The sequence below is a fragment of the Centropristis striata genome, chromosome 15 (assembly GCF_030273125.1).
Source record: "Centropristis striata isolate RG_2023a ecotype Rhode Island chromosome 15, C.striata_1.0, whole genome shotgun sequence".
In the NCBI taxonomy this organism is placed as follows: domain Eukaryota; kingdom Metazoa; phylum Chordata; class Actinopteri; order Perciformes; family Serranidae; genus Centropristis; species Centropristis striata.
This window is the reverse complement of record NC_081531.1, coordinates 13,834,715-13,843,376: the sequence shown is the minus strand read 5'-3', so window position 1 is coordinate 13,843,376 and position 8,662 is coordinate 13,834,715. Positions and strand designations below refer to the sequence as shown.

The following is an 8,662-nucleotide window of genomic DNA, read 5'->3' as shown; positions in this document are numbered from 1 at the left end:
ATAGATAGATAGATAGATAGATAGATAGATGTAGAATTAACTTACATTTTTGCAACATTATCTGTGATTTGTGCAGCTTATTTTGCACAGTTTCACACTACATTTTGAAACACAGGGAACAGCTGAGTGAAAGAGAGACAGAGAGAGAGACTTGGGAAATATGCACCATGTCTCACTGTTATTCAAAGGACATGTAGAGGAAAGGCTTTCACAAATGTGTTCCAGCCTCCTCCTCCCTCTCCTTTAATCCTCTCCATCCTTTACGCCTCAGTCTTTCTCTCCTCTGCTCCTCTTCTCTTCTCCAGCTTCAGCCGGCAGATTGGAGAGATTTTTTTCCCTCCTCTCTCTCTCTTTCAGAAAATAAAACACGTTTCGGCGTCTCAGAGGGAAATTTATTCAGTGCAAATAGCGGATATAGCTGAGAGCCAGCCCATTTTTTGCAAAGGTGCACGGATGAGCAAGCACGGAACTGTCCGGTGACTAATTGCCATAATAAGGCGCACAAGTTCGCCAGCGACTAAGGCACGTTTTATTTCTCCGTATTACCATGTAGCCAGTGCCGCAGCGGGGAGATAATCGGGCGGAGGGAGCAGTTACAGAGAGGAGGCAGAGAGAGGGAGAGAGAAAGGAGCTGGCAGCACATGATCACACAGGCTATCCAGTCACTGATCAACTGGAGCATTCATAATTGCGCTGGCGACAACATATGGGAATACAACAAGGCGAGATTGTGGTCACACCTGCTTCTGGAGGACACGGAGGACCCGTGCGGGGGAAAAAGGGCGGCCAAATCCGAGGGACTTTGCATCAAACACAGCCGACAGAAAGCGTGGCATCCGAAGCACCATCCGGTAGGTGAGCCTTGATTGATGTGCACGGACTGCCAATATGCTGTTCATCATCCGATCCGGCCAAAAAAAAAAAAAAGGCAGCCCATCAGTGTTTTATTGCGCGTTATAGCCCCAACAAGTATTTGACTCATGTTTGTCTTCTGTTTGAGGCTCGGTTCAAGAATTAATAAGGTCTGCCTGTGAAACAATACAATCGCCTTTTTGCAAAAGCCAAACCACTTGATTGAGGATACGTGTTTCAGTGGATAGCTGGCAGTCACATATATAGCAGTGGATTGTGATTCGAAGGCCCGGTCTGGATATAAATCCAAACAAAGACAAGACACAATATAAAGGCTATAGGGATTAGGCAGTGATGGGCATGCAGGGAAGAAAAATCAGCATATGAAGCTGCAAAATGTGAGTTTACCATTGTGATATTTCTGTAATGTGCATTCAATGGCTGGATTTTAGTTCCAATTAAGTGAGGAGCAATCAAAAAATGCTTTCAAGAATCAGTCTGAATGTACTTAGATTGAGGTGTGGAGCTAAATAAAGTTAGTATGGTTAGTTGTGAGTAACCTGAACCTGCACACGCACCCCACCCCCACTGCTGGGTTCCCATTGACTTATCTGACTTGTGGACAGAATGACTGCATATATTACTGCTGCAGCAGTGCCTCCCACCATGAATGCCCATTAAATTGTCATTAAGTTGGTAAAACAGTTGGATGTAATAACTGCGAGCTGAAATCAACACAAGGTGCAGTAAATCTAAACATGCAAAATAGAAATATTGCGGTTCAGAGGATCTGTCAGGGAATGTGTCTACAGCTTGCCTGAGCTGATGTAGAATAAAAATAGAAATCAAGTGCAAATTTAATAGTTATGCAGCATCTTGTTATGTGTCATCAGTACAAAAATTAAGCCTCTTTCATGTTAATGTTCTGTCAATATCAACAATAGCGCTCAACACTTCTGAGGAAGGCAAATTTCAAACATAATCGTCTGATTATGAAATAATTTTTTGGTATGATGTCGACCAACCGCAACCACATATCTAGTGGTGCTCATTAAAAATCCAATATGAAATATTTTGCTGCTGGTGGTCTCCATCAAAACAATAATGATGGAGCAGTGCTGTTATTGCAGTTAAGTTCTTCTGGTTAGGATTCCTTCAGTGTTCGTCATTCAGGAGGTTTTTACCGGAAGCCGAATTCTCCACAGAGGTCTCCTCCTCTCCAAAGCAAACAGACCTGGTGATTTAAACCAGTCCAAACTCTTCATAATGCAATTAAACCCTAAAAATCAATGTTTCCCCAATGCTCTACGGCATGTTGGTGGAGTACCTGAAGCTGAGCTGCCAGTAACATTTGCTCAGCTTAACTAAAATCCCTCTTTGAGTTAAACGATATAGTTAAAAACAACCATAATCTAAAAAGTGTATCCTAATAATATGACAACCATAATGCTGAGGCTGAGACAAGCGACAGACACAGAGCATTACCTTATATTTAAAATTCCAGATTTCTCTGGGTTTTAACATTATTGGAATTATTGTGATACTATAAGTACAACTCAACTTATACATAACATAAGTCCAGTCATTTATGGACATTTTATTGCGGAAAAGTTGCATATTCTTTTAAATAATCCTGTGTCCTCAATATCAGGATGAAGCCGTTATTTGGCATGAGAAAACTCTGGTAAATCTACACAGGGGGGCACTTCACAGAGGCAAAACAAAACAGGGTGATGAACGTTCGTGTGAATCAGGAACTGCAGAGGCTTGAGACATGCCGGCTGCAATAACTTGATCTAACCTGTGCTCATGGCACACGGGCGATAGACAAACAGATGGCATCTCCAAAGGAATTCATCTTGTGGAAGTTGGAAGAGATATTCTTGGATGGACTACCCTCTGACTCGCTGGCACCAAGGCCTGCGTCTGGCAGTAATGATGGCAGTCATGGTGAATGGCCTCGCTGATTACATCGCTCACTTTTATGACACACCTTTTAAAAAAAAAAAATCCCTGTAGTTGCACTGTAACTGTGATGCTGATGCTGCAGAGTGTTGCTGAATGGATTTGCATGGTTTCATCATGCATCAATAAATATGCAAGCAATTGAGATCTGCAATTAGATGACCAGCTCGGGCACAATGCAGCCTCTTCTAGTGCTATTACATGACGGGTCATTAACATATTTATTGAATAGTGTGGCATTGTAATCCATTCATTTGTGTCTTTGTGTGGCGTTTCAGTGTGTTGATTGTGAAGTCCACATTAGAGCACAGGGATACTGATCTATTGGAGAGTACAGTTTTTTTATTATGTATCAGAGACTGTGCAGTGCTCCTATTGGATTTGTTTATGTTCTTTCACAGTGTAGCCATGGTTTCTAGTTACAAACATCTCTGTGGCTGCACTGCTGAGCTGCCTTGTTGATTACTTCATTGCATTAAAGAAAAAAACATTTAAAATCAGTATGTTGTGTCAGATGATTAATGTCTTTGGTAAGCAGCTATGTAACAAGCAGGATAATGTATAGGGAGCCATTCATTATTGCGCTTCGTCTTCAGGCTTACTTTGGATAATGACCACCTCGCTGTAAGTGTGCCTTACTTGGCAACCTGTAGTGGATCAGAGACGGGTGTTGTTGCTGCCAGTGATAAGCCAGTCTCAGATCATTATTGCTCGTTTCTATTGGCTGTGAATGGAAGGTAACATTACTTACTGACATTTGACTTATTCGCGTTATTGACGTTTGACTGATGTCCAGATCATTTTGTCCTGATCTCTGACAGATTAGTTTCAACACATCACAGACGTTTTCCATGTAGAAATCGTCCAAAGCAGGCTAGACAGTGGTGCATTAAAGAATGTACAGCAGCAGCACAAACTAAAAGATGATTTTGCTTCGTCTCTTGATATCCGGCCCTGTTTATACCATCACAGACTGCTCAGTGTTGCCTCAGAATGACCTTACAGAATCAGATAGAAATGAAGCACATTCAGTCCAGCAGAAGTAGCTGCCCTCAGCTGCAGTACTTTTTGCTCACACTGGGAATATGTGAACTTCCTGTCTATAAAACATAACAGCATAGCCATTATATTCATGACAGCACAGTCATTATAGGAATGACAGCTTTCCCGCTACCCATTGTTGCCATTACAGCTGAAAAATTGATGGTTAGCAGTGTCTGTGGTGGGCAGTAGGTGGAAACCTGTCAGAACAGACTGGAGGTGGACTGAGAAACGGGATTAAAACAGCTCATGGAAATAAGTTCAGATTGATTTTGACGGAAAGCACCTATACTCATTATTCACTTGCGTTGTTAATTGCAAGGTAAGTCATTCCAAAAATCCCACAGTGTTATTTTCAATGCCATGGTGGTAAAACAACGCTGATTAAGGAAAGGCATGAGTACTAATTAGTACTGCTCAGTAACAAAATGGAACATTTATGAGCATGTATTCAAATGATAGGTGTAAAAAGGACCTTTTGTCATGAAGTAGAGCTACACTTATCTGGTTGAACACATCACAAGTGCTCTTATTATTGCATCGCAGGGGAAATTGGTTAAATCTGTAATTGTGTATGAAAAATAAATAACCTTTTATGCCATAAAAACAAAGTTGTACTTTTTCCAAAACCTTTCAGCCACTTTTAGAGAAACAATTTCTGCAAAGTGTCTGTGGGTACACCAGGTTTTAAGTTTATTTTCATAATATAACTGCATTTTGCATCCAACTGTTTTTATTTTTTTCATGAAAGCCGTTCTTGAGCCACTTGCCATTTGCAGCAGCGGGAACAGAAACACAGTCCCTCTCTTCTCCAGTGAAAGCATTAGAGGGGAGGAAGCAAAGGGAAGGAAAGGGAGGGCTTTCTGGAACCAGTGGGGCCTTTGGTGTTGGTACCCTTGCCACAGGCCTGCGCTGAGCTGGACAGTCTCTATCTTTGGCCATGACCACAAATTAATTAGTTGTACATTTGCAGGGTAAACAGCACGTTGACAAAACTGAGGTTCATTGGATCAGTGTTAGTCAGCTGGCTGGGAGACAAGAAAGGGGCAGCTTGTGACAGGATGTGTCTCTCTACCACCAGCTAATGGAGGATCTCTATAGCTCACTTTCCACTCACAACATTCATCTTTTTCCTTTTCAACCTGTAAATTCTTTTATTCAGATGATAAACCTCTATTAAGTTCATTTACATGTAAATGAAGGCATTGCGCCATCTCCTTTGTGTGACTTTTTGAGCATCCATTAGTGTATTTCATTGGAGAAGAGTTGGCAACACTGTCTTTCGTGGATTTATCCAGACATTTATTGTAAACTTGCTGCCATCCTGTGCAGCAGACGCCTGAGTTTTACGAGTGCTATTTATTTGGCAGAGTGGGAACGGCGATATCAGCACATGCACTCCAAACCGAAATCCTTCCAAGGCAAATAAAATACAAATGGACATGAATACATTTCCAATTGTTCCCTAATTGCTGTTGATTGTTGTAATGCTGATTGCAAATTAGCATGAAATATGATATACTAATGAATCAATATTAGCCGACAGAAAGGTCTAACCACTTTGTGGTCTTCGCTGTAATTTTGTGCATGGTAATTCATAAGATAGCAGGTTTGGTAAAAATAAAAAATGATTTTTGAGCAACAACTCAAACACTATCATGCACAGTAATTTAAGCTGGCCGTTGTCTATATACTCACTTTCTTTCTGCAGCCTAGCATGTGATTTAGCAAGACAATATATTTCTTTTCAGGTGCTGTGGTGCATGAAATGGACATTCAAACATATCATTTTAAGTGTCGTCTTCAAGAATCAAAATATAATAAAGTCAAGCTCTGACTGTATGCAAAAAGCCCATAATGACCATATGTATTACACCTATTAGACAATGCACAGTGTTTATCAGTGCTAATGCCCTTATAAGTCACACTCACCGTCTGCTATGACATGAGAAGAGACGATTTATATCTCGAGTCAAAAGTCACACATCTTGCACACAAAACAGAGAGAAAAACATAATCCTTCTTTGTTTGAACATACTGAAATGCGCAAAAAAAAAAAAAAATCAGCTCATTAAGATGTCGCCATGATGGGCAGTAAATACCAAAGCTTGTCAAGATTTAAAACATCTCAGAAACATGACATGGCTCTGTATATACAGTCATGGAAAAATGTATGAGACCACCCTTGTTTTCTTCAATTTCTTGTTCATTTTAATGCATGTTATAACTAAAGGTACATTTCTTTGGACACATATAATGATAACAACAAAAATGGCTCATAAGAGTTTAATTTAACAGCAGATATCTAGACATTTCCCATGTTTTTCTTGATAATGATTTTGATAACTATCAAATTTTTCCATGACTGTATATATGGACCAGTAACACATTTGTGGACTTTTTGCAGCAGCGTGTTTTGTACATGTTTCTTAGGTTGTAACTGGTCCAGTTGTTTGAATCAGATCCAGATGGATTGGCTGTTTCTGCAGCTACTTGTAGATATTGATGGTGATGTTGGAGCAGTGTTGCAGCCTTTTGCTCGACAAAATACAACAGAGGTCACATGGGTACACTTGTGCGGTGGTTAATTAAAAAAAACAAACGGGCATTATGATTTTATTTAACACTGCATAAATATTAAGTGTTGCGATAGAGAGTGTGTGAAATTATTTAGTACCAGAGAAGAAAAGTGGTTGAATTATTGAAATAGTATAATAATTACTTACATTAAGATAATTATTTTTTGTAATATATGTTTTCTGAAATGTTATGTCTGAATATACAAATTAGGAATTATTTATTAAGTATGTGCTCATTTACATACATTTTCAGAACAGAAATCTGAACATTGGATAAAAGCCAGTTTCCAAATTCTTGTTTCATTTTTTCTTTTTTCTTTTTTCTTTTTACATATTCAAGTCAAAGGTTTTTGCACAGGGAATTTTAGATCTCTCTGTTTGTATCACTCCATAATTCAGAAAAATACTGTTAACAGACATAAAACTCCATTCATCCAAAAAAGAAAAAAATATAGATGGGGAGGAAATTGGACAATTTGGTGAATGTAAGTGGTACTGATGTGGAGTTTTCTGGCAAAATGGTCTTTAATAGGGTGAATAGGGTAAAACATTTTTAAATAATAGATATCACCATGAAACTTCCCCAGTTTATTTCTCACATTAGGACAGGATTATAAGTAGGGCTGTGTGATATGACGATAGATATGGAGCTTTACTGGAACTACATGTATGGAGTATACAAAAATATAATTAAAACTGGATCATTTGCATATGGACCATTTATATATTGAATTACCAGAAATGTTGCTATATCGTGATATATATTATTATTGATTACTCAATTATTATTCAATTCGTTTTTTGAAATTTTACACTTAAATATGCAAATAAGGCATTATCTAATGATAACTTTTATTTTAATTGGGAGAACTCTAGAGATTCAAATAGACAAAGTTTAGCAAAAATAAATACTCTTTCACTTGTTTTCTTATGCTAATCTGAAATACAACATGTTTGGAAGCAAAATAGTCCCAAAAAATCTAACTGACCAGAGCATGGAAATAGAATTTGTTTTGCCTGTAGTGTCTCGCCATAAAGATAGCTAAAATTAATTAATAAATTAACGAATAGATATCTGAAATGAATAGATAAATGGTTAATGATAAATTAACAGCGGAAGTGAACACCTGAGGCGTGTTCAAGGGGTATTTGAGTTCATCTGGTTGGGAATCACTACATGATAACTGCAGCCAGTCCTACAGTACACAGAGTCTATAGATCCTTCCAGCACATGCTGCAGGTTCAAGCTCACATTGTAAGAAGAATCAAATAGAATCTAAGCCAGTGCAGGTGCAAATATGAAAGATTGACAATTTCTTGATATGACTAAAAGGAGCAGAGAGGAGCTGTCTCCCTCCCCTGCTACGCTTCAGTCTTGCTGTGTGTGCAGTGCATATCTTTCTCTGATTACATCAGCCGTGGTGCTGATATAACCATTTACTGTGGTTTGAGGCTAGAGAAACCCGGCTTCCTGCATTCATTTTGTCTTTTTGAGTAATTTGAATGTCTGCCATTTTTATAGAAGAAAGAATCTTCATGCCTCAGTCTTCTCAAACAGACAGTTTAGCGATGTGACAAACTTGAGTAGTGATTTCTCGGCTGTGTGTGCAGAGTGACCAGTTCGTCGGTACATTACAAGCCCTGTGCAGATGGAAGCTGTGGGAGGATGTGGGGTTGCATTGCATTGACATAGTCCAGAGTGTGGCCTTACTTTTAAAAGTGGTATAATCATCAGTCCGTGAAGTGAATGTGGAATAACAATAGTTGTGGGAACAGACATTAATAGCTCGAAGCTACTTATGAGAGCGTACTGAGCTGGAATAAAATCACAATTCTTCTGTCTCAAAAGAGCCTGTGTTGCTCTACCACAGGCAATATTATTCCCTCCTTCATACATTACACTGCCATGTTGAGAGGCCGAAAACAACAACAACTACATCCTCACTCAATTTTCATTTGTCCTTTTTATTTTAGGAACAGGCTCTGGGTACATTGATGCAGGAGATATAACGTTGATCATATTCAACGCAGTAAATCAAACTTTCAGCCTGTTTCCCCATCGGAAATATGTTCTTCTGGCATGTGAATTTAATTTGCTCTATCCTACGCAAACTTTCAAATTTTTACTGTAAAAATAACTAGTTGAGCCCACAGCAATATCTTTTAAATAACATGTAACTCATAACCGTTTCAATGGCACACAGCCTTTGTATGTAAAAATATCA

At 38.9% G+C, this 8,662-nt stretch overlaps 1 protein-coding gene across 2 annotated transcripts in view; it reads left to right on the top strand.

Moving 5' to 3' along the window:
• Positions 1–716: 716 nt before the first annotated feature.
• flrt1a (fibronectin leucine rich transmembrane protein 1a) overlaps positions 717–8,662 on the top strand; it is a 46,437-nt gene continuing 38,491 nt past the window's right edge. The window contains exon 1 of one of the 2 annotated variants that reach the window (XM_059352290.1): positions 717–855. The gene's annotated coding sequence lies outside the window, so the exon portion shown is untranslated. The remainder of the gene's footprint in view (positions 856–8,662) is intronic. The other variant, XM_059352288.1, reaches the window with a different exon arrangement.